The sequence below is a fragment of the Panthera pardus genome, unplaced genomic scaffold (assembly GCF_024362965.1).
Source record: "Panthera pardus isolate Hobbes unplaced genomic scaffold, ASM2436296v1 HiC_scaffold_2, whole genome shotgun sequence".
In the NCBI taxonomy this organism is placed as follows: Eukaryota; Metazoa; Chordata; class Mammalia; order Carnivora; family Felidae; genus Panthera; species Panthera pardus.
Window position 1 is genome coordinate 50802861 of NW_026526765.1, and position 25490 is coordinate 50828350.

General features: G+C 42.2%; 1 long non-coding RNA gene across 4 annotated transcripts in view; it reads right to left on the reverse strand.

Moving 5' to 3' along the window:
• Window positions 1-9778: 9778 nt before the first annotated feature.
• Window positions 9779-25490, reverse strand: part of LOC109257581 (uncharacterized) — a 48934-nt gene continuing 33222 nt past the window's right edge. For 2 of the 4 annotated variants that reach the window (XR_008423731.1, XR_008423726.1), the window contains 2 exons: window positions 17709-17860; window positions 9779-11316 (listed from right to left, as the gene is read on the reverse strand). This is a non-coding gene — a long non-coding RNA (uncharacterized LOC109257581). Of the gene's footprint in view, window positions 11317-17708; window positions 17861-18409; window positions 18781-25490 lie in introns of those variants that run through there. The other 2 variants (XR_008423730.1, XR_008423728.1) reach the window with 2 other exon arrangements.

Consider the following 25490-nt stretch of genomic DNA (forward strand, 5'->3'; position numbering starts at 1 on the left):
TGCTTTGGATTCTGTGCCCCACCCCTCTGCCCCTCCCCAATTTGTGCACTCTCTCTCTCTCACAAAAATAAATAAACATTTTTTAAAAAGTCACTTACTCAGATTGCCTTCCCTGGACTTTCAAGCTAGGCCAGATCCATCTGTGTAAAGACTGAGAACACCTGCTTCCATTGTAATTTTACTCTTATTTGTGGGAATAATATCTACTCCTTTCACATGATGGGAATCTCCATGAAGCCAGATTCTGCGTCTTATTTTCTCCCAGTTCTGCAGCACCCCCGGCATACTTCTTGCCACTTTCGTAGGTGACGTTTGTGGAATGGATGCATTCTGGTTAGAATAAGCAGGTAGGGCACCTGGGTGGCTCAGTCAGTTAAGCAACTGACTTCAGCTCAGGTCATGATCTCATGGTTTGTGGGCTCGGGCCCCACGTCGGGCTCTGTGCTGACAGCTCAGAGCCTGGAGCCTGCATCAGATTCTGTGTCTCCCTCTCTCTCTGACCCTCCCCTACTCATGCTCTGTCTCTCTCTCAAAAATAAATAAACATAAAAAAATTAAGAAAAAAGAATAAGCAGGTATCATGAGCAGCATCTTTAAGGATGAGGTAAGTAAGCTCTAGGGAGGTTAGACACTGACAAGGTCCTGAGCTCATCAATGGTAGAGCAGAGATTATAAACTAGGTCGCTTAACCTCTTTTTTTTTTATTTTTTTAATGTTTATTTATTCATTTTGAGAGAGAGAGCGCGAGGCAGAGAATCCCAAGCAGTCTCCGTGCTGTCAACGCAGAGCCTGACTCAGGGCTCGATCTCATGGAACCAGAACTGTTAGATCATGACCTGAGCCAAAACCAAGAGTTGAGACAGCTTAACTGACTGAGCCACCCAGGCACCCCTGCTTTACTTCTAATACAGAGTACTTACCACACTTACTAGTGGGTAGCTCAAGGGACCTGGTTTTAAATCTTGACTCCTCCATTTCCTTGCCATGCAACCTTGACCAAGTTACACAACCTCTCTGAGCCTCGCATTCTTCAGTTTCAAAATGGCATTAATAATGTACCCACATCATGAATTCATAGAGTATGTAACTAATTTAAGAACTATTGTCTATTATTATTCTAGGAATGCCTTCAAAATCTAGACTTTATCAATTAAGAATTTGTGATAATTCAGGCAAGAACTTGGCCAGTGTTGACCTTTTCAAAATCTATGAAGAACTCCATGCTCTTAAGAGCTGTTTAGAACTTATGAGAGGGGAAGAGGAAGGAAGAGCCTGGAGAATTAGAATGCAAATGGAAGGTCTTAACAGCATTTGGGAGACAGTGTGTTTAAACTGCTTAAGAGGACAAATTGTTTTTAAAATGTCAAATTAGGCGTTTTTAGAAACATTTATTTACAGACAATCCTGTTATGATAATTACAAATACTTCTCTATTCATCAAAGTAAGCTCCCTAAGGGTTTCTACAGTACAGTTATTTATTAGCCTGCTTCCAATTAGTATTGGAGCTTAAACGTAGCAAAACGGTATGTCCCTAAAATATTTTGTAATTGATCTTCTCACTAGTTCCAGCGAGCCCTTGTGTCCCAGCTCCAATGCTGCCTGCTATCCCATCAGCGTCCTGTATGGAGCAAGCTCCTCCCGACTTCCAAAACCTTGCAATTGCTGGGGCGCCTGCGTGGCTCAGTCAGTTAAGCATCTGACTCGACTTTGACTCAGGTCATGATCTCACGGTTCTTGGGTTCGAGCCCCGAGTCATGCTCTGCATTGCCAGTGTGGATCCTGCTTGGGATTCTTTCTGCTCCTCCCCTGCTCCGCCCACGTGTGCCTGGCAGCTCTCTCTCTCTCTTTCTCTCTCTCAAAACAAATAAACAAATGTAAAACAAACCAAAAACCTTGCAAATGCCGTTTGCTCTGCCAGGAGCACCCTGACCCAGATCTTTAGCAAGGTTTCCTCTCATCACTCGGGGACCAGGGCAGATTTGCTTCTCAGTGAGCATCTTTCTAAAAAAGTCCTCTCCCCTCTGCTCCCTTACTCAGCTTCATTTAAATCACTTCATTCCCTACCATTGGGAATTACTCTACATCCGTGTGGGTTTATTTAATGCCTGTCTCTACCCTCTGGGCTTGGGGTTTCATGAGCCTTTCCTTTTTTGTCCCAGAGCCTGGAACAGTGCCTGGTACATAGTAGGTGCTCAGGATTTATTCACTAAATGAATGAAACGTGTAATTTTTAGACTAATTTGGTGACTGGGTTAGGAAAAGCTGATCAGAGAGCTAATCCTCATAGACCCAAATGAACAGAAAGTCTTTAAATTTCTTTAGCATAAGAGCTCTTTCTTTCAGAAATAGCATCCAATTTCAGCATTTTTATAGTAAATCAGCTGCAGTATTGGCAAAACATCAGGTAGGCGGGGAGATGAGAACTATTTAAAGGGTGGTTAAGATTGACTGATGTTTTACTGAACAATTGACAATAAACCTCACCTTTGTGTCCTTACCCCACTCACACAACCCCACCACCCTTTATGAAAGCTTTAACCTAGAAACGCTTGCAACCAAATGCCTTATCTTGAGAAATTAATTCAAGCTGGAAGAATGTAGTAATGGTGTCATTTATACAGTAGCACATATTCTTGACTCAATAAATATTAAATCAATCACCCAGGAAGGCTACAATAAACAGCATGCTGTCATTGATTAATTTATTTGAGAATCTCCATCTGATTTACTTATAGAGGAGCCCCATGGAAAGTTGACTTTTTGATAATGAACATGTTGATACTGATACTAATGAGGAACCTGATACTAATGAGGAAAGTTACTGACCCACAAAGATCACATGCCTTGTTTAAGGAAATTCAGAGAGCCAGGGAGCCTGATGGGAAAGGAGAATTCTGACTCTCTCTCTATCTGCTTGTCTACCCTCCCTGTCCTTTGCTCTGGATTTTTTCCTTTCCCACTTAAAATTTTTCTCTTCCTTTTTATATCTACTTCTCCCTCCGTCCTTCTCTACTCTTCCTTTCAAAACCATCTCATGGTGATTGCCTGTGCATTTACTGTGGGTATGGCTAGTTCAGAAAAAGGTGGGTTCACCAGCTGGTGCTAAAAATGCTACATATAAAATAAGTCTCTCAAACTCAGGTACCTATAGGCACTAGGAAGGTAATTTAAGTAAGAGAACCAGGCTGAGTGTCATGCAACAGAGTGGTGGGGCCTGTGGCAAACTGGGAATGGCATTTGCCCCATCCAGCTCTGGTCCATTGTTGGCGTGAAGAAATGTGAACTCTCATGACCAGATTTTTCAAGCTGAATATTTGGGTTTTTATGAGAAGTTTCTTAAATTTTAAAACACTGTGTGAGCCCCCAAACTAGTGTTTGGCTGGATTCAGCCCATAGGCTAGACACTTGCAACCTCTGATGTGAAATGCCCCAAGTTCTAAGTCCCTATCAATGGCTGAACCCATGCTACCTCTTGGGTATCCATCTTCTGAGTTATTGTCACCCCCCACCACCCATGCCCAGCATCTACTTCTTTTCTTTGTTTTACATTCCTGTCCACTCTCACCCTTTTGCTCTCTTGGTGCCTTGTGTCTCCTCTCTTCTTTGTCTCTGTTGTTTATAGAGTCATTCCCCTGCAAGAGAGTGTTCATGGAGAGAAGAAGGAAGGTGGGGCCAGGAAGAGTGGGGATCCATTTACCAGGCTCAGACTAGAGGTGTGGGGCAGAAGGGGACAGAGTGGAGGGAGGGAACTCAACTTGGCAATACCCCCTGGGCACTTGTGAAGATCCAGCTTACAAAAATGTGGAGAATAAACATCAAGACAAGAAGACAGCGGCCCCCAGCAACTCCTGTGCCCTTCTCACACTTTCCTCCCAGCTTCTCCGTCACCAGTTTTCTGGCCCCATATTAACACTGTCAGAAGGTTCCAGAGGGCTTTCCACATGATCTGAGAACAAGTAAACAACCGAGGAAAAAGACTCTCTAATGCCTTCCAAAGCAAAATTCTGGGCTAAAGTTGTGAGGCCAGAAGTGGATACTAGCCCACATTCTGTCTTGGTGGGATACTGTCTGCCAGCTAAGCCGGGGTCCAAGATGGCGACTGTGAAGAAATGACATCAACCGCAGTTCTGTCTCCACATCCCAAGTCACTACATATTAACCTATCTTCCAGGAATGGGGAAACAGGCCACAATACATAGAGGTCACAGTCCCTATGGAAAGACTCTCAGGCTTTACATTTTTTATCCCATTAATTCTATCTCTATGAGGTTGGCACTATTCGTTCCATTTTATAGATGGGGAAACCAAGGCATAGAAAGGTTAAATAATTTACCCAAGATCGCAAATACAGCCTTTCCAACAATACTGTGAAAACTAAATGGAATTCTGCATATGCCGCCTTAATAAGATGCAAAGTGCTGAAGAGGTGCTCATTTTAATTTTAAGCTAATTTGCACAAAGCTATTAGCAGCAGATAATATGTTAATATATTACCCCTCCCAGGAGACTCATTCACTCAATAAATATTGATTGAGTAGCTGCTATTGCACCCTAGATGTAGGGATACATATAGAAGGTTCTAGAGTTTCCATGACTCAGTCCTCAATAGGGTCATGACAGAAGATGAGAAGGGCCCCCTCCTCCAACATGTGGTTCTAGACTAGGTGTTCATTTGGCTTTATTCTTAAGCTGGGTTGTCCTTTCCAGAGAATGAACAATTCAGTGAGAAGAGTCTGCTCTGAGGGGCCCCAGCTTTGTAGGATTGGTGAGGCCATCTGCCAAATCTATTGTCTTCCTGGTGAGATAACTCCTCAAGCCCTTGTTCCACTCAACACCACCTTTGCTGCCTTTGCCTGCTCTGCATCAAGGCCCTTCTCAGCCTCTCCTTCCTCTTCACATTTTTATTCCTGGGCTTCAGAACCCAGGATAGGTCTCCTTGACATGATTATAAATGGCAAATTCCAGGAGAGGCTGTGGATGAACCCCCTTTCCTTCCCTTCTCATAAGAAAAACCCTTTTCTCCTACTTTGGGGCATTTCAAGGACATCCAGAAAGACCACTGATGTGGTGACCCAATAGTGTGTATGGGAAGGTACTGGGACTCAGTCAACCAGTGCTTGTCAGCTTGGAAAGTGACTTCCTTTGGAGAGTCCCATTTTCTCCATTAGTGAATGCGGGAGGCTGGTCAAGATGTTCTCTGGGTTTCCTTATTGTTCTTTCTATCAAATTCAAAAAATCTTCTTAGATACTCACTCAGACCAAAGAGAATGTAAGGTCTCTCTAGGCAAAACCAGTCTCTCTCACAAGCCGGGTGGACACCCACCTCTATGGTACAATTCCAAGAGTGAGAAGCCCTCCCACCTTTCTCCATGAAGCTACTCCCTTTTCTGATGCCAGAAATTCTCCCATATTATTATTATTATTATGGAATATTGAATCTGTTAAAATGCAATATCATTACAGAATCTTTGTTTTAAGTATCCTTAGTTCAGGAAAAAAATGCATCTTGGGATTGCATAAAAAATGTTCACTATGGCATGAAGCTGGCAGTTGCCTGGGGAAATAAATAAGATAGGACTTTTGGGAACTAGCAGAGAGAAAACATTAGATGAAGTCTCCTGAGAGGAGAAACAGCATTTACCTTTTCACTGCTACATCCCTGGTGCATCCATGGTCCTCTTCTATCTTTAAACCCATCCCTGACAGACAAGTGAATGAACCAACCTCAGCTTTAGGTGAAGAAAGGTGGAGAGGACTCCAGGCAAGAACCTTATACGTTCTGGCAGAAGGCAAACAGAACCAACCCAAGATAAGCTGAGTGAGCACAGACAATCCAAGGCTATGCAGAGATAGAAGTCCCATCTGTGGATCTGGAGGAAGGAGCCTAGGAAAGGCAAGGAGGGCAGGGCAGTAGCCACTAGCTTCTATTCTTTTGGGGTTGTTCACATTAGTGGGGCTCCTGCTAAGAGAGGCAATCTACTTGATGGCTAGGAGCACAGACTTTAGAATCAGAAAGACTTGACCTTGAATCCTGATCCTGTTGTTTACCAGCTGTGTGACACTGGAATCATCACTTCATTTTGCTAAGCTTCAATTCCCATTATGTTAAAGCAGATGCTAGTAGTAACTAGCTCATAGGTATACAATAAGGGTTAAGATAAGACTGCTTACAAAACACTTTGCCCAGCACTAGCACTAAATGATAGTGGTTATGGAGATGTGAAGATGATGAAGAACAGTTCATTCTAAGGACCTGGGTTTACAAATGTTAGTGTCATTTGGCATGTGGGTGAGGGAAGGAATCACACCCTGTGATCTGATACCAGTGGTCAGGACTCTGGGCAAGTTACTGACCTCCTCTGTGCCTCATTTTCCTCTTCTGTAAAATGAGTATAATAATTACACCTAGCTCATGATATTTGGGGGAGGATTTATTCAGCCATATTTATGAAGCAACTATTACAGGCCAGGAGCTGCCCTGTGCACTTGGGACACACCTGTGAACAAAGGAAACTGCCCTGGGAATCAGCATATAGACTTTTGCAGCAGTGCCTGGTACTTGATAAACCCCAAAGGAAAGAAAATTGAGAGGGTGTAAGGGATGGAAGAAGATTGCCCACAGCCTAATACAGCTTCAAAGACTGAAAACCCAGCTTTTCCATTTTTCCAGCTTTGTGACAGACCAGTTCCTAGCGAGCCTCTCTGCGTCTTGGTCTTTCCCATCTATAAAAAGGGGGTAATAACTCTTTTCTTAAGGGTTGTGTAGTAGCAGAAGTAAAGTGCTTGATATAGGTTAGGCCACCTGTACATGTCGATTCCTTTTTTTTTTAATGTTTATTTTTGAGAGAGAGAGAGAGAGAGAGAGAGAGAAAGCATGAGTGGGGGAGGGGCAGAGAGAAAAGGGGACAAAGGATCTGAAGTAGGCTCTGCGTGACAACCTGATGTGGGGTTTGAACTCACGAACCACAAGCTCATGACCTGAGCCGAAATTGGACACTTAACCGACTGAGCCACCCAGGCACCCCATGTACATGTTGATTCCTGTACTAGTTTCCTCAGGCTGCCATGACAAATTTGGTGGCTTAAAACAGCAGGAATTTATTCTCACACAGTTCTGGAGGCTAGAAGCCCAAAATCAAGGTGTTGGCAAGATTGGTTCTTTCTGGAGGCTCCAAGGGAGCATCTGTCCCATGTTTCTCCCCTAGTTCCTGGTAGCTGTGGGCAAGACTCAACATTCCTTGGCTTGTAACTGAGTACCTCCCATTTCTGCCCCATCTCCACATATTCTACTCTGTGGGTGGACATGTCCTCTTCTCTTCTTACAAAGACACCAGTCATTGGATTTGAGGCCACCTTAATCCAGTTTGATATCCATCTTAACTTAATTACGTCTACAATGAACCTGTTTCCAAAAAAGGTCATGTTCTGAGGTTTTAGGTGGACATAAATTTGAAAGACAACATTCAGCTCACTGGAGTTCTTTTGCACTCTCTCCTCCATTGCAGGGTTTCTGCACAAGGGCTTTTGAGTGGGATACAGCAAGCTTCGTGGGCAGAACCCCAGGAGTGTCGTGTCCCCCCATTCCACTCATGTCACCTCCAGAACCAGAAAGATCATGTTGTCCTCTGTAAATAGCTATTGAATTATCACAGGAAATGGACTGGAAGCCCACAACTACTTGGGAATCATTTCACTGCTGAAAGAAGTAGATTTGAGCAGTTCCTCAAGTGTGTCCACAGTGAAAAATGAGGCATCGCTTACCTTGGAAAACAAGTCCATTCATTCCAGACCACCTCATGGTTTAACTTTAGTGGTTGAGTTACTAATAACCCAAGGTTCTGATGAGTTAATCCTCCCATTTCAGCAGAGACATTCTGGAGGCAAGATTTTAGATCAGAGGAATGACTCTACTGGTGGACATTCCAAGCCCTTTAGGTGAGTTGTTGTGGAAAGGTGTTTCGAGAAAGTAGATTTGGTGGCCATTCAGCTAACTCTGTTAACATTTCGTGAGCGGCTCCTACATGCAGGGCACTGATCTAAATACCTGGGTGGAACTCACTAAGAACAAACCTGTTTTCTGCCTGTCACGGATTCATGATAAAATAACTATCCCCAAGTAATGGCAAAATAAGAGAGATGCACTGTGAAAGAGATATGACAGATATATGTGGAAATGGCAGAAATTAATTTGGATGACAATGAGGTGACAGAGCGTATTGCAAAACCTTGAGGAATAGGCAGTGTTTAAAGGGTGGATTGACAAACGGAGATGGCAAGGGCTGGCATTTCAGGTAGAGAACCCAGATAAGCAACAGCACAGTGGCGGGGGCAAGGCAGAGGACATCCGGCCACTGCCCCTTGTCTGCTCCAGTGGTCAGAGTGTGCTGTGAGGCCACGTGGGAAGTCAAGACTAGAGAACTAACCCAAGGGTTGATGGTGGAGGGCCTTACGGGGAGCCTGAGGCTACGGGGTTGGTTCCCAGAGGCCTTGGCAGACACAGGAGAACCAGTGTGTCTGACTTCATGCTACCCACTTCACTTGGAAAATGACATAGGTTTCATCGCTTCTTGGAGCCACGGCTTCCTGGTAGGTAAAGAGTAGGTGGCACTCGCCCTGTTTCAAGGTCTCTTGAGGAAGATCTGATGAAGCAACACACACACAGCTGTTTGGGATGGTGCCGGGCACTTAGTGAGCAGTTACTAAAAGCTCTTTATTAACTGTAAAGGTCTTGGCAAGGGAAGCGAGCAGACTTGGGGTTGATTAGTTGGTTGGTTTTTTTCAGGATGCCGGCTCCTGGCTAACAGGCAAGCTGACTGGCTGAGTGAAAGGAACAGAGGGAGGGGGTGCAGGACAGCTATATGTGCTGCTCTGGAGTTTGGGGCATGCCAACAGGAAGAGTGGGGACAAGTCTCCAGCTGGGGCTGGGCCAAGGAGGAGCACCACAGTGGGGAGTCCAGGAAACCGGCAGCCTGAAGCGACCCTGAAGTTTGTCCAGCAGCCCAGGGAAGGACAGCTCCACTTCTCAAGAGAGGGTAGAAAGGATCTGAGTGTCCAGAGTGTCTCTTGGGAGCCACTTAACCAAAGGGGGCATGGGTGGAGTGAGCAGCACGGACAAAGGCCCAGAGAAGGGAAGGAGTGCACACAAGAGCCAAGCAGGTGCTGGGCAGTTGCACTTGTCTCACAATGTCCTGATACCGGCCGTAAAAGTGCCTGGACGGTGAGAAGGGCACCGGTGTGCTGCGGATGTCTCACTTACATCAGAGCCCACATGCCCACCCCCTTCCTCCCTGCTTGTGCAGATTCTGCTTGTCACTTGTGGTCCTGTTGGAGGCTCACACCCTCCCTTGACCCTTTTCCAACGAATCCAGCCTATGCTGATCTCTCCCCTCCTCGGAATACCCGTTGTGCTTGAGTCACACTGTTTAGCGTTGGGTTGTTCTTTAATCTGCCAGACGGGGAGGATAATTACTCAGAGCTTTCTCATGTACAGTAAATGAGACAGCCCTTCTAATGCTCCCAGCACAGTACCTGGTGCCTAAACAGTGCACAATAAGTGCGGGCAATTCTCCTATTGTTGCCACTCCTTCTGCCCCTGCACTTGGATATTATTGTCATTGCTTGGGGACACAGGTTGGACAGCATCCTTGAGAACAGTACACTCCCAGAGACACAGGTATGTGGGTGTTAGCTATTATGTCAACCCTTTCTCTCCACTCAGGAAAGCATTCTGAAGAACCAGATGAATGAATATGACATTATTATTGTGATAACCTTGAATCTACTCTAATTCATGTTTATTTTTTAAATCATCTGCCAACATTGGTACTTTAGCTTCATGAGTCACAAATTCTTTGTGGCATACCTCATAATATATGGTGACTCACCAGTGTGCTGTGGTCCTGAAGGTGAGAACTTCTGCTCTAAGTTTTAACTTGTATTACTGCTGCCTTCCTGCCCAGGCTGTAAACTCTGTGAGGACAGGGCCCCTGGCTGGCTTCTTCCTTCCTCACCATGGTGTCCAACACAATGCTTGGCAGGTAGCAATTATCAACTAGTCATGTGCCGATGAACTGATATCTTTCCAGAAGCAGGGCTTCTAGAAAGGTGTAGATTGTTCAAATGCTGAAACTTTCAAAGGTGTATCTCTAGTTCTGCTCAATTCCTATGAAAATCTCCACAGAGGGAGAAAACATGTATATTGATCAGGACTTTTGTGGGTGCAAGTGACAGAAGCCTAACTCAAACTTCCTTAAGCAAAAGGGGCAAAAATTGGTACATATACCTGAAAAGTCAAAAGGTGTATTTAAGTTCAAGTAAGGCTGCATGCAGGTGTTCATATTTTATCAGCATATTGTGTCTCTCTTAGCTCCTCAGCTCTTTTTTTCCTCTAAATTTTCTTTATTTTCAAGCATGTGCTACACAGCTGGTGGTACAGACAGCTTCCAGCCGCTACAGGCTTCTTTTCCATCAGCATATAATGTCAGGCAAAACCCTATCACTTTCCCAATCATTCTAGCAAAATCTGGACCTGACACTCATGGGCTCAGAATGGCTTGGTTACACATTCCTATGGCTCAGTTTTACCAGGTATTGGTCACATGTTGAGTTTGGACAAATAATATCCAAAACAAGTGGTTTGGATGTTCAGTCCAGATGATTTCCCAAAAGATAATCTTGGTGCATTTCCTAGAGATGGAAGAAATGAATGCCGGGCAGGCAGATATTTTCAACATTTGGCAAGCCTGAGTGAGGGGCAATGATTATGTATATAAGTGAGAACAACTGTTTCCATGTCAACTGCTGTCACCATGGTGAGAAAGACACTGATCCGCTGCATCATCTGTGCACCGAGGGGGTGCCTTTTGCAGTGAGTTCTGAACTCTGACTTTGGTGCCAGCATTGCTAGGTTGCAGTTATGAGACTCTTGCAGACAGAGCCTATCCCTACCAGACTGAAGAGCTGTTGATGGCATCTGCTGAGCTACACGGAGAGAGGCTTTGCATGTGAATGAGCACAAACTATATAACCAGCACAGGGAAACATCTGGAAACAGATGTTGATCAGTTAACAAGAAGGTGAATGCACTTTGTTCTGGTCTGATTGCTCTCTCAGGAATTGCCTTCTCATGTGGCCCCAGAGAAGAAGCAATCCACCATTCCACCTCCACAGATAATCTTCTTCTGTCCACTGTTTTCCATTCTCCATAAACAAGAGTTGACCCTGGCTAGGATTGCAGCCACCTAGCCCCATGGAGAAATGTACTGGTTTGGCAAGGAGCATCTTCATCAGATGAAGGTCTTCTTGACCTGTGCACTCTTTAAGAGAAAGAGAACACAATAACTACAAGGTAAGTCTTACTTGATGTAATGAACACCTTTCCTCTTATCAGGTTCTCCTACTAGATAACTGTGTCTTAATTGGCATTGTGGCTATTTTACAATAATTCATTAATAGTGACAGTGGTAGACAGAAAAAGGACCATACAATTTTAGAATGACAAAATAAGAAGTGACCTTAGTCATCATTCCCACCCTGTGAGTTTTGTGAGTTCATCAGCTGTATCTGTCTTGTTCACTCCTATATTCCCAGTGCCTAGTGTAGAGTCTAGCATTCTGGGTATGCCATTATTCCTTATAACTGTGTTCATGACAGACATCACTAATCAATCACCACCTTACTCTTTCCCATTGATCAAGAATATGGCCTCAGGGGTGTCTGGTTGGCTCAGTTGGTCGAGTGTCCGACTTTTGATTTTGGCTCAGGTCATGATCTCACAGTCATGTTATCAAGCCTGGCATGGAGCCTGCTTAAGATTCTGTCTCTCCCTCACCCTCTGCTCCTAGCATGCACATTCTCTCTCTCTGAAAAGAAAAGAAAAGAAAAGAAAAGAAAAGAAAAGAAAAGGGAAGGGAAAGAAAGAAAGAAAAAAGAAAATGATCTCAGAATCATTCTCAAAACTGAACCCCAAAAATCTAATGCCAGTCAATCAACTGACATAAGCCAAAACTGATTTGCCATTGCTAACTAGTGACTTGTCAAAAATTTGCAAAATCTTAAGGAAAGATTTCTTTCAACCATGTAGTTTCCATTTAGGAAAAAGCAAAGACCTAAGCAATTACCTGTCAACTAGAATAGTGGTTTCTTTAGACTTTGGAGTTGCTGTAGAACTCCATCCTACATCCTTTGTGACATTCCTCAGAAGAAATTTAAATCAGATGCTACACACCACAGAGTAACTTCTGGGGACTATATATTCTTACCAAAGAGTTTTAACTCCTTAGTAATCTGCAGGCTAATAATTAGCATGTAAAAGCCAGTCTACTTCAGTGGAAGGTTAGAGATTTAGGTGCTCAAAGAAGATCCCCAGGAGTTCTTTCCCTTTCTTTGGTGCTGACCGTTTAGCATTTCAAGTGGTGCAGAAATGGCACCATGGAATGAGCAGCTCACTTAGGCAGCACAATCCTTTCCTTTCAGATTTTAGGCTAAGTGCCATTAGGAAGTAGTCAATTATGAACAATTTGGGTGCCTGCAAATAACTGTAGAAGTTAAATTCACTTTGTATATAAGTGGAACATGCCCCTGGAAGACATTTATTCACATGAACCCATTGTGCAGGGCCTTGGATGCAGCCAGAAAGATCATTAACAGCCGAGTCAAATTACTGTGGTAATAGGAGTATGAAAGAGGCTAGATCACTTGGATAATCGGAGCTGCAGATGACCAAAAATTCTTTTGTTGAATTGGACTAATAGGCTCCCAGATTGGCCTCAGTCCCAGTGAACAAGCACTGTAACCATGTTTACTAGCAATAAGATGATGCTTTTAATGCCTGACAGTTAAATACAAGAAAAGACTAAGGAAACAGTCATTTCAATCCAGATTGACTTGAAGGTATTATGTAAATTCAAGGAACATACAAACAGAGTCTGCTAGACCAAAGCCTCCCTCGGTATTATTGGACTCTGAAGGGCAATCAGCCCTGCCCAGCTACCTGCAAAGAGGCAAAAGTACCTTATGTCAATCTTTGTTCTTGGGTGCTCTTAGAGTGACCTAGTAATTGAGCATCTGCCAGCAGCAGGGCTCAGAAGCAAGGTTCTGACTCAAATTAGTAGTTGGGGATTAGAGCATCTCTTACCATCACACAAAACTCACCTTTATGTCTGCAACAACTGAAGCAATTGTGTTTATGCTAGGAAGGAGCAATTTAGGAGATAGATCCCAGAACTTTCAGAGAGAGGGAATTAACCTCTGAACTCATACTCTCTTGAGCAGAAGTGGTTTTCCCCTGCTTATCGCAATGAGAAATGGCTATTGAGGAATTGTGGAAGAGTGGCTAATAGCTTGGTGTTGTTGTCAGACCTGGAAGCACATTCTAGTTCTACTACTTAATAGCTGTCTGGCATTAAATAGCTATTTAAATTGATTGACCCTCAGCCTTTTCTCTTTAAAATGGGGATACAGTATTACCTATTTCCTCTCCATTAAAATGGGAACAATACTAAGCATTGTTATAAAGATTAAATATAAAAAAGTATAAAGCACTTAACACTACTTGGATCATTTACCAAGATAGACCAAGTTCTGAGACCTAAACAAATCTTAATACATTTAAAAGAACTCAAGTCATACAAAATATATTTCCTGGAGAAGATGAAATTAAATTAGAAATCAATAACAGACAGCTATCTATAAAATTCCCAAATATTTGGAAACTATCTAAAACACTTCTAAATAACAGCTGAGTTGAAGAAATCAAAAGGGAAAGAAGAAAGCATTTTTAAGTTAATGAAAATTAAAACACAGCATTTTAGAATTTATACCATGCTGCTAAAGCAGTGCTTATGGGGAAATTTATAGCACTGAAATGCCTATTCTAAAAAAGAAAAGTCTCAAATTCCAAGCTCCCACCTTAAGAAACTAGAAAAAGAAAAGTAAGTTAAAGCCAAGTAAGCATAAGAAAGAAAATAATAAATAAAAATCAATGAACAATCAATGAAACAGAAAATAGAAAAACAATAGAGAAATTCATTAAAATCAAAAGTTGATTCTTTGAAATCAATCAAATTTATAAACCTCTAACCAACCTGAATAGAAAAAAAAGAGAAAAGACATAAATTAACCAAATAACCAGAATCAGAAAAATGACAGCACTATGGATTCTACAGATATCAAAGCAATAAGAAGACATTACGAACAACTCTGTCTATAAAATAAATAATAAATGCCTCTAAATTTGACAATTTAAATGGATGAATTCCTTGAAAAACATAATCAAACAAAGTTCACTCAAGAAGAAATAACTTGAATTTGTAGTTAACAACTTTCTTAGGAAAAAACAAAACTCAAAGACCAGATAGCTTCCTTGGTGAAATCTATCAAATTTTTAAGAAAGAAACAATACACAAACTCCTTGAGAAAATTAAAGAGGGAGGAATACTTATCAACTTATTCTGTGAGCCCACCGTTACAAATGACAGCATTAGTAGATAAGAAAATTTCAGACCAATAGCCCTCATGAATATGCGGTAAAGTGTCAACTAAAAGGTAAGTCAAATTTAAAAACATGTAAGAAGGATAATATATCATGATCAAGCAAATGGCATTGTTCTGGACTTTACCCCAGAAATTCAAAGTTGATAGAACATTTAACAAATCAATGTAATTCACCATATTAATAGTGTAAAAAGGAAAAACACACAAAATCATCAAAACAGAGGTAGAAAAGCATTTGACAAAGTACATTATTTTTTATAGAAAAAAAACATATCTCAGCAAACTAAGAATAGAGGGAAATTCCTTAACTTGATAAAAAGCATCTATAAAAACCCTACATCATACTTAAAGGTAAAATAAAATGAAAGACTGAATGCTTTTGTGCTAAGATCAGAAAGAAGAAAAAGATGTTCATTCTCACTACTTCTGTTCAAATTTGTACTGATGATCTAGCTAATGCAGTAAGGCAAGAGAAAAAAACAAACTGTATGGAGATTAGAAAGGAAGAACTAAACCTGTCTTTACTCACACATGATATGATCAGCTATGTAGAAAACCCTATGGAATCAACAACAAAACACTACAAGAACTTGTAAAAAAGCTTACCAAATTTTCGAGGTACAAAATCAATATAAAAGATTACATTTATATAAAAGCAATGAATAATCAGAAACTAAAATTAAAATTTTTTTAACGTTTATTCATTTTTTGATAGAGAGACAGAGTTGAGTGGGGGAGGGGCAGACAGAGAGAGAGAGAGACACAGAATCTGAAGCAGGCTCCAGGCTCTGAACTGACAGCACAGAGCCCGACGCGGGGCTTGAACTCACAGACCGTGAGATCATGACCTGAGCTGAAGTCAGACGCTTAACCGACTGAGCCACCCAGGCACCCCTCAGAAACTAAAATTTTAAAAATAATGTCATTTATAACAGTATCAAAAAATATAGTTACAGATTATCTCCAACAAGATGTGTGTAAGATCTGTAGATTGAAAACTACAAAACACTGCTAAAAGAAATTAAAGAAGATCTAATAAATGGAGATATAAATAATGCTCATGGATCAGAAGACTCAATTTTGTTAAAATATCAATTATAACTCAAATCAGTGTATAGTTTCAAAGCAATCCCAATCAAAATCTTAGCAGAGTTTACTATAGAAATTGACAAGATAATTTTAAAATTGATATGGAAATGCAAAGACCTTGGATAGCCAAAATAACTTTAAAAATAATTTAAAAAGAAGGTTAACACTGTTTGATTTCAAGACTTACTATAAAGATACAGTAATTGTCAGTGTCAACCATTACTGTCAAGATAGATAAATAGATACATGGATCAGAATAGAGTCCTGAAATAGACCCACAGATATATGGACAACTGATGGTCAGTAAAGGGGCAAAGGTAGTTCAGTGGAGAAAAGTTAGTCTTTTCAACAAATAGTGCTAGAATAGTTGGCCGTCTATATGGGGGCAAAGGAGGGGGAATAGAACTTTAATCCATACCTTGCACTATATACAAAAATCAACTCAAAATACATCACAGACCTAAATATGAAATCTAAAACTATAAAATTCCTAGAAAAAAAAACGTAGAAGGAAATTTTTATGATTTATGATTAGGCAAAGATTTCTTAGATATAACATCAAAATCACAGTTCGTGAAAGAAAAAAGTAATAGTGTACTATATCACAATTAAGAATTTCTGCTCTTTGACTCTAGATTTTTTTTTAATTAAAAATTTTTTAACGTTTATTCATTTTTTGAGAGACAAAGAGAAACAGGGTGTGGGTAGGGTAGGGGTAGAGGGAGAGGGAGACACATAATTCCAAGCAGGCTCCAGGCTCCTAGCTGTCAGCACAGAGCCCAAAGTGGGGCTCGAACCCATGAACCATGAGATCACGACCTGAACCGAAGTTGGACGCTTAACCAACTGAACCATCCAGGTACCCCTATAGATTTTTAAAGTTTGTTTATTTATCTGAGAGAGAGAGAGAGAGAGAGAGAGAGAGAGAGAGAGCACACATGTCTGTGCAAGCGGGAGAGGGTAGAAAGACTTCCAAGCAGGATCCATGCCATCAGTGCAGAGACCAATGCAGGGCTTGAACTCATGAACCGTGAGATCATGACCTGAGCAGAAATCAAGAGTCGGATGCTTAACCGACTGAGCCACCCAGGCGTCCCAAGAACTTCTGCTCTTTGAATTACCCTGAGAGAGAATGAAAAGACAGCTCACAAAATGAGAGAAAATATTTGTAAATCATGTATCTGACAAGACAATTGTATTTTCAGAATATATAAAGAGCTCTAAAACCCAATAATAAGCCAAACAACCTAATTTTTAAAAAATTGATAACAGATTTACACTTATACTTTATCCAGGAAAATAAAGGGATGGCAATAAGCAAATTACAAAGATGGTCAACATTATCATCATTAAGTAAAATGCAAATAAAACAATGAAATACCACTACCCACCTGTTAGAATTGCTAAAATTAAAAAGACTAACCGTGGTAGGTATTGCCAAGGACATGGAGCTACTAAGGCTCTCATACACTGCTGACGATGTAAAATGGTACAGCCACTTTGGAAGACAGTTTGGCATGTTCTTAGAAAGTTAAACATATACCTACCATATGCCCTAGCCATTGCCCTTGTAGGTGTTTATGCAAGAGAAATGAAAGCATAAACCCACACAAAGACTTGTACATGAATATTTATAGGATTTTTATTTGTAATAGCCAAAAACTGGAAATTTCCCTCAACAGGTAAAAAGATAAAGCTGCAGTTTACATTGAAATATTACTCAGCAATAAAAGCTATGAACTACTGATACATACAACATGGCTGAGAATCTCAAAATCATTCCTACTGACTGAAAGAAACCAGACAATAAAAGGGTACTTAGTGTATGATTTCATTTATATAAAAGTCTAGAAAATGAAAACTAATCTAGAGTGACAATAGCAGATCGGCGGTTATCTGGGAGGAAGGGGTGGAGAATAGGGAAGGGTTACCATAGGCACGAGTAGGCTTTTGGCGGGGACAAATGCGTTCAAAATCGTAACTGTGGCAATAGTTTCGCGGGTATATACACATGCCAAAACTTGGCACATTGTACACTTTGAACATGTACAACATGTCATATATCAGTTATATCCCCAGTAAAGTCGTTTTTTAAAAGGGCGTTTAGGCTGGTGTGTGATTATACCTGATCCCAAGTGAGGGGACCCCAGCTGAGAGGCGCGGAGGTGGGACCCCAGGATCCCATTGGTAGAAATGCAACCTTCAGAGGATGTTCCCTTTCCGCAGCTACTGGAGCAGACATTACTGCTTCCACTGCTGGCCATGGCAAGGAGAATCCTGGCAAGTAGATTGAAAAACAAAAGCAAAAAGTGTTTAGCAGGAGGCTAAGTGTCTTCTTTTGATTTCCATTATCCCCTGACCAGCTTTGCTTTTCTTTTTTTTCTTCTTCCTTTCCTGATGAATCTCCAAAGTAGGGATAGCTTTGACGTCCCCCAGGTCAAACTGTGATCCACTGGTAGTGACTACGGGCAGCACTGCACTGAGAAGTGTGGTAGGAGGAATAATGGCCCCCAAAGATGTTTACATCCTAATCCCCAGAACAGGAGAACGTTTTACCTGACCCAACGAAAGCACGAAAGCGACTTTGCAGACTGATTAAGGTTAAGGATCTCGAGACGGGGAGATAATTCCGGATTATCCGGTGGGCCCAATCTAATCACATAAATTCTTAAAAGTGGAGGACATTTCCTGGTTATGGTCAGAGAGTAATAGCAGTATGGGAAAGATTTGATGCCCTGTTGCTGGTTCTGAAATGTAGGTGGGCTATGTTCATGGACAAGCTGGAGCACACAGGGAAATGGATTTTACTCCTAGAATTTTCAAAAAGAAAAGCAGCCCTGCCCGAATCTTGATTTCAGCCCACAGAGGCCTATGTTAGACCTCAAACCCACAAAACTATAAGACAACAGAATTGTGTTGTTTTAATATATTAAATTTGTGGTAATTTTCTACTGTAGTGATTGCAAGCAACCAAATTCAAACAGGACAGAATATTGGAATCAATTAATAATGCCTACCGTGGATACCATAGGGGAAAGAAGCTTACAGGCTACATATCTGCCACTTTGGTTCTCATTTTCAAGGTGGGCTGGCACAGGAGCTGGGGAAGGGGCCACCTTCATTTATGGTGCCTACTGTATGCCAAGCTCTATGCTGGACTCTTCACACATGTTCCCTCAGTCGTCTTCACCTCGGTTCTATTATGAGGTAAATATTACTTCCCTTTCTGATAGTCGGGGATCAGAGAAATTAAGACTCGCTTAAGATCTTAACTCAAATGCTGGTTTTGTTTTGTTTTGTTTTTCGTTTTTTGTTCTTTATTTCTCTCAGCTCCAAACAACGCACGGAGTCCCAAGAAAACGTAGGTGAACTACGTTTCAAGTGTTGATGGGAAACAAGAACAAACACAGATGAAGAACCTTTGTCTTGGAACAATACTTCTGGCCCTGGAAGTGGTACATGGAACATTATTAGCACAGCTGGAGCTCCTTAGAAGTGACTTGGGAGTGGGGAAGGAACAATACATTTCTAATATTTGGTAATTATCATGAAAAGTACTTGCTCCTTGTTTATGCTTAAACTTCAGCACAGAGGAATGCCACTTATTTTCTCTCTCAGCATGGTGTGTGTGTGTGACGCATCCAACCAGCCGCCTAGCTGGGCTCCCTGGCCCCCTCCGACAGTGGGGACTTGTTTATACCTCCACTGAAGGAGCCGGCACAGCCATGCATCCTTCCTGCCCTTACTGTCTCTTCCAAGAACGCTTCAGGGAACTGAGCTGTGGACAGCACTGCTGAATTCACTCTCTGGTAGCGAAATTGCAACATCATGTGTGGAGGCAAGGGAGGGAGCCAGACCTCAGATATCCTTCAAGATGGAGCTGTGGAACCAGGCCAGGTCACTAACACTTGCCATTTTACTGTCTTTCATTTGAAGGAAGTTAATGGGTTGGGAAGACAGAGGGAAAGTGTGAGAGCCTAGTCGCACCACTGAATAATTCCACGACTTAACCTCTCAGAACCTTGTTTTCACCTATACTGTGAGAGTAATAATAGACACCTCACAGGGATGAAGCAGTGCTTAGGACTGAGTGAGCATGTCCTCTGAGTTAGGCATTGCGTTAAGGGCTTTATATGCAAACCTCACTTGTTCCAACGACCTTATGAATAGTATACTACTATTACCCTATTTTATAGATGAGCATATAGAGGGTCAAAGAGAATTACTTACCAAAGTACCACAGCTAATAAATGAACCCAATCAAGCCACTTGATTCTAGACTCAGAGCAAATGACCACTGTGGTGAAATGCTTAGTGTGGCACCTTGTATAGGGTACATGCTCCAAAGACAGGAGCAAGAATTCTATTGGTTTTAGTATTAGTATGCAATATTAGTTGGGACCTGAGGTCCCCTTGATCCCCCTCTCCTGCAACTACCCATTCATGGTAAAATAACACACAGATATAGGAAACCACACAAATCCCAGAAGCCCACTCGTGGGCTGCATTCAATCACAGCCACCTGCCCAAAATAGCCATGATCTTGACTTTTGCTGGAATAACTGTCTTAGTCAGTCCAGGCTCCTAGCACAAAGCGCTACTGACCAGATGCCTTATAGACAACAGAAATTTATTTCTCGTGGTTCTGGAGGTTGCAAGTCTGAGATCAGGGTACAAGAATTGTTGCGTTCTGGAGAGGGCCCTCTTCCAGGTTGTAAACTGCTGACTTCTAGTATCCTTCCATGGTGGAAAGAGGGCAAGAGAGCTCTCTGGGGTCCCTTTCATAAGGGCACTGACCTCATTCTTGAGGGCTCCACCTTCAAGATCTACACGCCTCTCAGGGCACCTGGGTGGTTCAGTCGGTTGAGTGTCCAACTTCGACTCAGGTCATGATTTCATGGTTCGTGAGCTTGAACCCTGTGTCAAGTTCTATGCTGACAGCTCAGATTCTGCCTCTCCCTCTCTCTGCCCCTCCCCTGCTCGTGCTCTCTCTCTCTCTCAAAAATAAATAAACATTAAGAAAATAATAATAAAATAAAATAAAGACCTAACCACCTCTCAAAGGCCCCATCTTCTTATACTATCACATTGAGGGTTAAGGATTTCAACATATGAATTAGGGCGAGGTGTTACCCCACTCCCAGTTTGTTCTTTTTCTTAACAATTTTTCTGATTTACTTCCTGAGATTTCCTGACTGTCCCCTCACCCCCCAACTTTTAACTGAGCTTCTTTTCCTCCATCTCTATTGTCCATCCAATTTTTATTCTACTCCCAACAGTTTCTCCCCAATACAGGAGGGAGAGCCCACGTGGTCAGTTTGGGGAGTCCATACCATAGGAGCTAGACAGCGGCAGCTCCTCAATCCTCTCTCCAGACACCTTGCACGCCCCACTCCTGGTTTGGGCAGAATGCCTCCCACTTCCGCTGCCTCTCTCAGATTGGCTCATGTGTTTTCTAGTAAGTACCTGTTACCTCTGTTGAGATTCTACTGTTCCCAGGTCTATCGGATACCCCATTGCTTCCTTCCTTCCTCACACACAGGCATTAATACCATGTGAATCTTGGGGCAATTGCTGTTTTGTCCCCACAGCTTATATTTGGGGATTCATAGGAATACCATCTAACATTGTTTTTGATTTTGTTATGTATTTGCTCTGTTTGTTATCATGTGGAGATTAGGGTAAATTTAAAAACTGATTCTATCACCATTCTCATTTTCCTAAATCCCCTAGAACTCTTGAGTCCTTCTCTCATTACAGGCCCCTGTCCAGACCTGGTTTCTCCTTTGGGCATGGAAGACACAGATATACTCCACAGGGGCCTGCCTCATGACCCACCTGTTCTACTGTCTATGTCTGGCAATGGCAACTGTCAGGATAGCCTGGCAAGACAGGTCTATATTCCTTTACAACAGAGTTTACTTCAACATAAGAGACAATTTAAAAATATTTAGCAATGAACAGACCTGAGAAGAGATCAAAGAATCTTGTAGTGAGAGGGAGTTGGACTGCAGATTTAAAATCCATTCCTTCTTGTGTCTTGAGACCCTCAGTTCAGGAAGAACTCCCCAAACATCCCAAGCCTCTTTTAATTAATCTTATCTTGAGATAGCACAAAGTGTTCCGGAGGGTTAGACCTTCATGCTTTTGAGTTTGAGGTTTCTAGAGGTCACCAGAACAAGATTGGAATCCTCTATTCCCATCATCATCATCTGAGGCGTGCAAATGCTTTTATAAAAGTTCCATTTTTGCTTGACTGAATTAGACACTATCCAAAGGGGCAAGCATTGAGCTCACCTTCCACGAACTCATGGTTGGAGTCAACAGCATGGATTGCCATGATTTTATATTTCATCTCATAGTCTTAAGGAATCCCCAAAATAGTATTTGGCTCAAGGAGGAAATTTCTTGTGGTTTTTTTGGCACTTGCATGAATAGAAACGATTGTATATTTATTATTATTGTTTTTTTAGAAAAAGAAACGCTTGTGCAACAGGGAGGTTTTTTTGCTGTTCTTGTGAACACCTCTTCCGGCTATATTTGGCAAAATAGTCAAACCTTTTTAGAACACTGGTGTTACTGGGGCACCTGGGTGGCTCAGTCCATTAAGTGATCTACTTCGGCTCAGGTCATGACCTCACAGTTTGTGAGTTTGAGCCCCATGTCGGGCTCTGTGCTGACAGCTCAGAACCTGCAGCCTGCTTCCGGTTCTGTGTATATGTCTCTCTCTGCCTCACCTCCACTTGCACTCTGTCTCAAAAATAAAATAAAAACATTAAAAAAAAAAAAGAACACTGGTGTTATTGCTGTTGGGGGAGGAGGGAAGGAGAAAGTCTAGCCCTTCTCTCCCAACCCCTCCATGTCCACCTTTTTCCAGGAGAGAATTATCTGATAGACACCACTTGAGGATGCTAACTGGGTCCCAATAACAGTGGGTAAGGTCACTGTGTGTGTACTGGGAAAGCTCTGGTCTTGAGCCTAAGCTCGGTGTTCTAGCACAATTTATCAGTCTATGCAGGCATGTCAGGCACAAGACCAGTTAATAATCCAATAGTACATGAGTTTCCCATTTAATCTAGACCCTTGAGTGTAGGAGGGATGGCATTTCTGAGCCCCTGGTCTGATGCTAATAGCACATCTAACCACACACTTAACTTTCAACCACTCACTTTGCTGTCTGGTCAGTGGGCAAAGAAAGTAACTGCATACATGACCTGGGTGTATTGAATCTCTCTCCCTGCACATGCCTCCTTTCCACTATGTGTTTCATATAACCATCAAATTGCTGCCTGAACAAATTTTTTCTCCCTGCCTTCCTCCCTCCCTCCCTTTCTCCCTTCCATCTTTCTTTTCTCCCTCCCTCCTTCTTTTCTTTTTTCTTTTCTTTTCTCTTTGCTTTTCTTTTCTTCTCTTTTCTCTCTCTCTCCTTCCCTCCCTCCCTTCCTATTAGCCTGACCTTCAGTTACCCTCTTACTCAAGACCCCTACCTACTTTTTCAGTCCCTTTTTCCTGCCCCCCCAATACCCCCACCTCCATACACTGTGTTGCCACCATCCTGAGATGCTTTCATCCCTAGAGTTTGCATGTGTGTTCACACCCACAGGCCTTTACTCAAGCTGTACCCTCTGCCAGAAATTTTCTGCTTTCAGAAAATTCTTCCAAACATAACTTATGAGTTACCTTTACATGAAATCTTCCCCTACATCCTTGTCTCCAGTGCCCTCCCTGGATGTGCGGGAATGGGGTGCATTTCTTCTCTCTTGAAGTTCCACTGCTACTTCCTCTTTTTTTTTCAATATATGACGTTTATTGTCAAATTGGTTTCCATACAACACCCAGTGCTCATCCCAAAAGGTGCCCTGCTCAATACCCATCAACCACCCTCCCCTCCCTCCCACCCACCATCAACCCTCAGTTTGTTCTCAGTTTTTAAGAGTCTCTTATGCTTTGGCTCTCTTCCACTCTAACCTCTTTTTTTTTTTTTTTCCTTCCCCTCTCTCATGGGTTTCTGTTAAGTTTCTCAGGATCCACATAAGAGTGAAACCATATGGTATCTGTCTTTCTCTGTATGGCTTATTTCACTTAGCATCACACTCTCCAGTTCCATCCATGTTGCTACAAAGGGCCATATTTCATTCTTTCTCATTGCCACGTAGTACCCCATTATGTATATAAACCACAATTTCTTTATCTATTCATCAATTGACGGACATTTAGGCTCTTTCCATAATTTGGCTATTGTCGAAAGTGCTGCTATAAACATTGGGGTACAAGTGCCCCTATGCATGAGTACTCCTGTATCCCTTGGGTAAATTCCTAGCAGTGCTATTGCTGGGTCATAGGGTAGGTCTATTTTTAATTTTTTGAGGAACCTCCACACTGTTTTCCAGAGTGGCTGCACCAATTTGCATTCCCACCAACAGTGCAAGAGTGTTCCCGTTTCTCCACATCCTCTCCAGCATCTATAGTCTCCTGATTTGTTCATTTTGGCCACTCTGACTGGCGTGAGGTGGTATCTGAGTGTGGTTTTGATTTGTATTTCCTTGATGATACTTCCTCTTTCTTATAGGGATTCACTCCCACCTATCTCCCCACCAGATTAAGGCTGGTGATGATGGGCCATGTTTGAGGTTCTCCCACGCTTATCGTAATGCCTAGGATATGATAAATGCTCCATGAGAGTTTGCTAAGTGATCAAATCAATCAATTAAGGGTGGGACCAACCTCTGGAATCAATAAAAAAATATTCACTAAGAACTGTATACAAAGTACCATTCTTTCACTATGAAAAGCTACTCTGAAAGAATATTAATTGATTGTAATTAGTGTCTTATTATCTATTTTGAGGAGAAAGATCACAGTTGGAATTTGAGTCAGCTCTGTCACTTCCTTGCTCTGTGCCTTTTCAGTCTAAATCTCAATTTTCTCATCTGTGAGATGGGGAGGAAAACCATCACAGCTGCCTTACCTGCCCTCAGTGTTGGTGTGCCGGTCAAATGGCACAATGTATATGAAAGCATTCTGAATTAGCTTCCCTTACCTAGTAAGACCTGGAGGGTGTGGGACACAGAGGAGGTAAGGTCTGGTGAAGAAAAAGCAGTAAGCAAGGATCCAGGGGTCAGGAGGGCAGGCAGATCAGGACTGAGAGAACACTGGGCAGCAGGAAAGCCATATGAGGAGACAAGGGCTGTGCGGGAAGAACAGAGGAGCCAGAGTGTATCCAAAGGAGAGGCGTGTGGAGAGATCAGGTCGGGGAAAGAAAGAGGAGGACAAGTGCTAACTTTCCTTGGGGAGAGCAAAATGGACACACCACAGCTCCAGGCTTTTTTCTTCTGGTTTCCTGACCCTAATAACTATTGGACATTTTGGAACAATCTCACAGATCATGAAATTGTTTGCATCCCTAGAGATTCAGTCCTTTTCACTCCATAGTTGATTGGAGTGCAAAGAACACCATGATTCATAGGGTTTAGGGTCAGAGCCATACTGGCTAGTCCCTTGCTGTTGCTGCTAGAAAGTCCCTAGCAGAGGAAGGAGTGTATAATCCTAGGATGGGACATGAGAGTTAGTAAAGTGAAAGATGGAGGCAGCAGTCAATGGTGTGCTTCCCAACCCCTCCTCCCCTTTCCAACCCCCCAACCTCACCACCACCATCATGCAACCAAAACACTGGATGATTAAAGAATTCTCTGGCTTCAATCAGAACAACTAGGTGGAGCTTGGCAATGAATTCATGTTTCTTAGTGACACTATTAATTTATTCTGGTGCTAAAAGACAAATGTCACATGCCTGGTATATTCTCGTAGATCCCTTTCTCTTATGCTGTATCAATAGTTTTTCAACCATACTCTAGAAATGGAAGAGCTCTAAAGGACACCTCAGGAGTCCTACAAAATATTCTTCAAA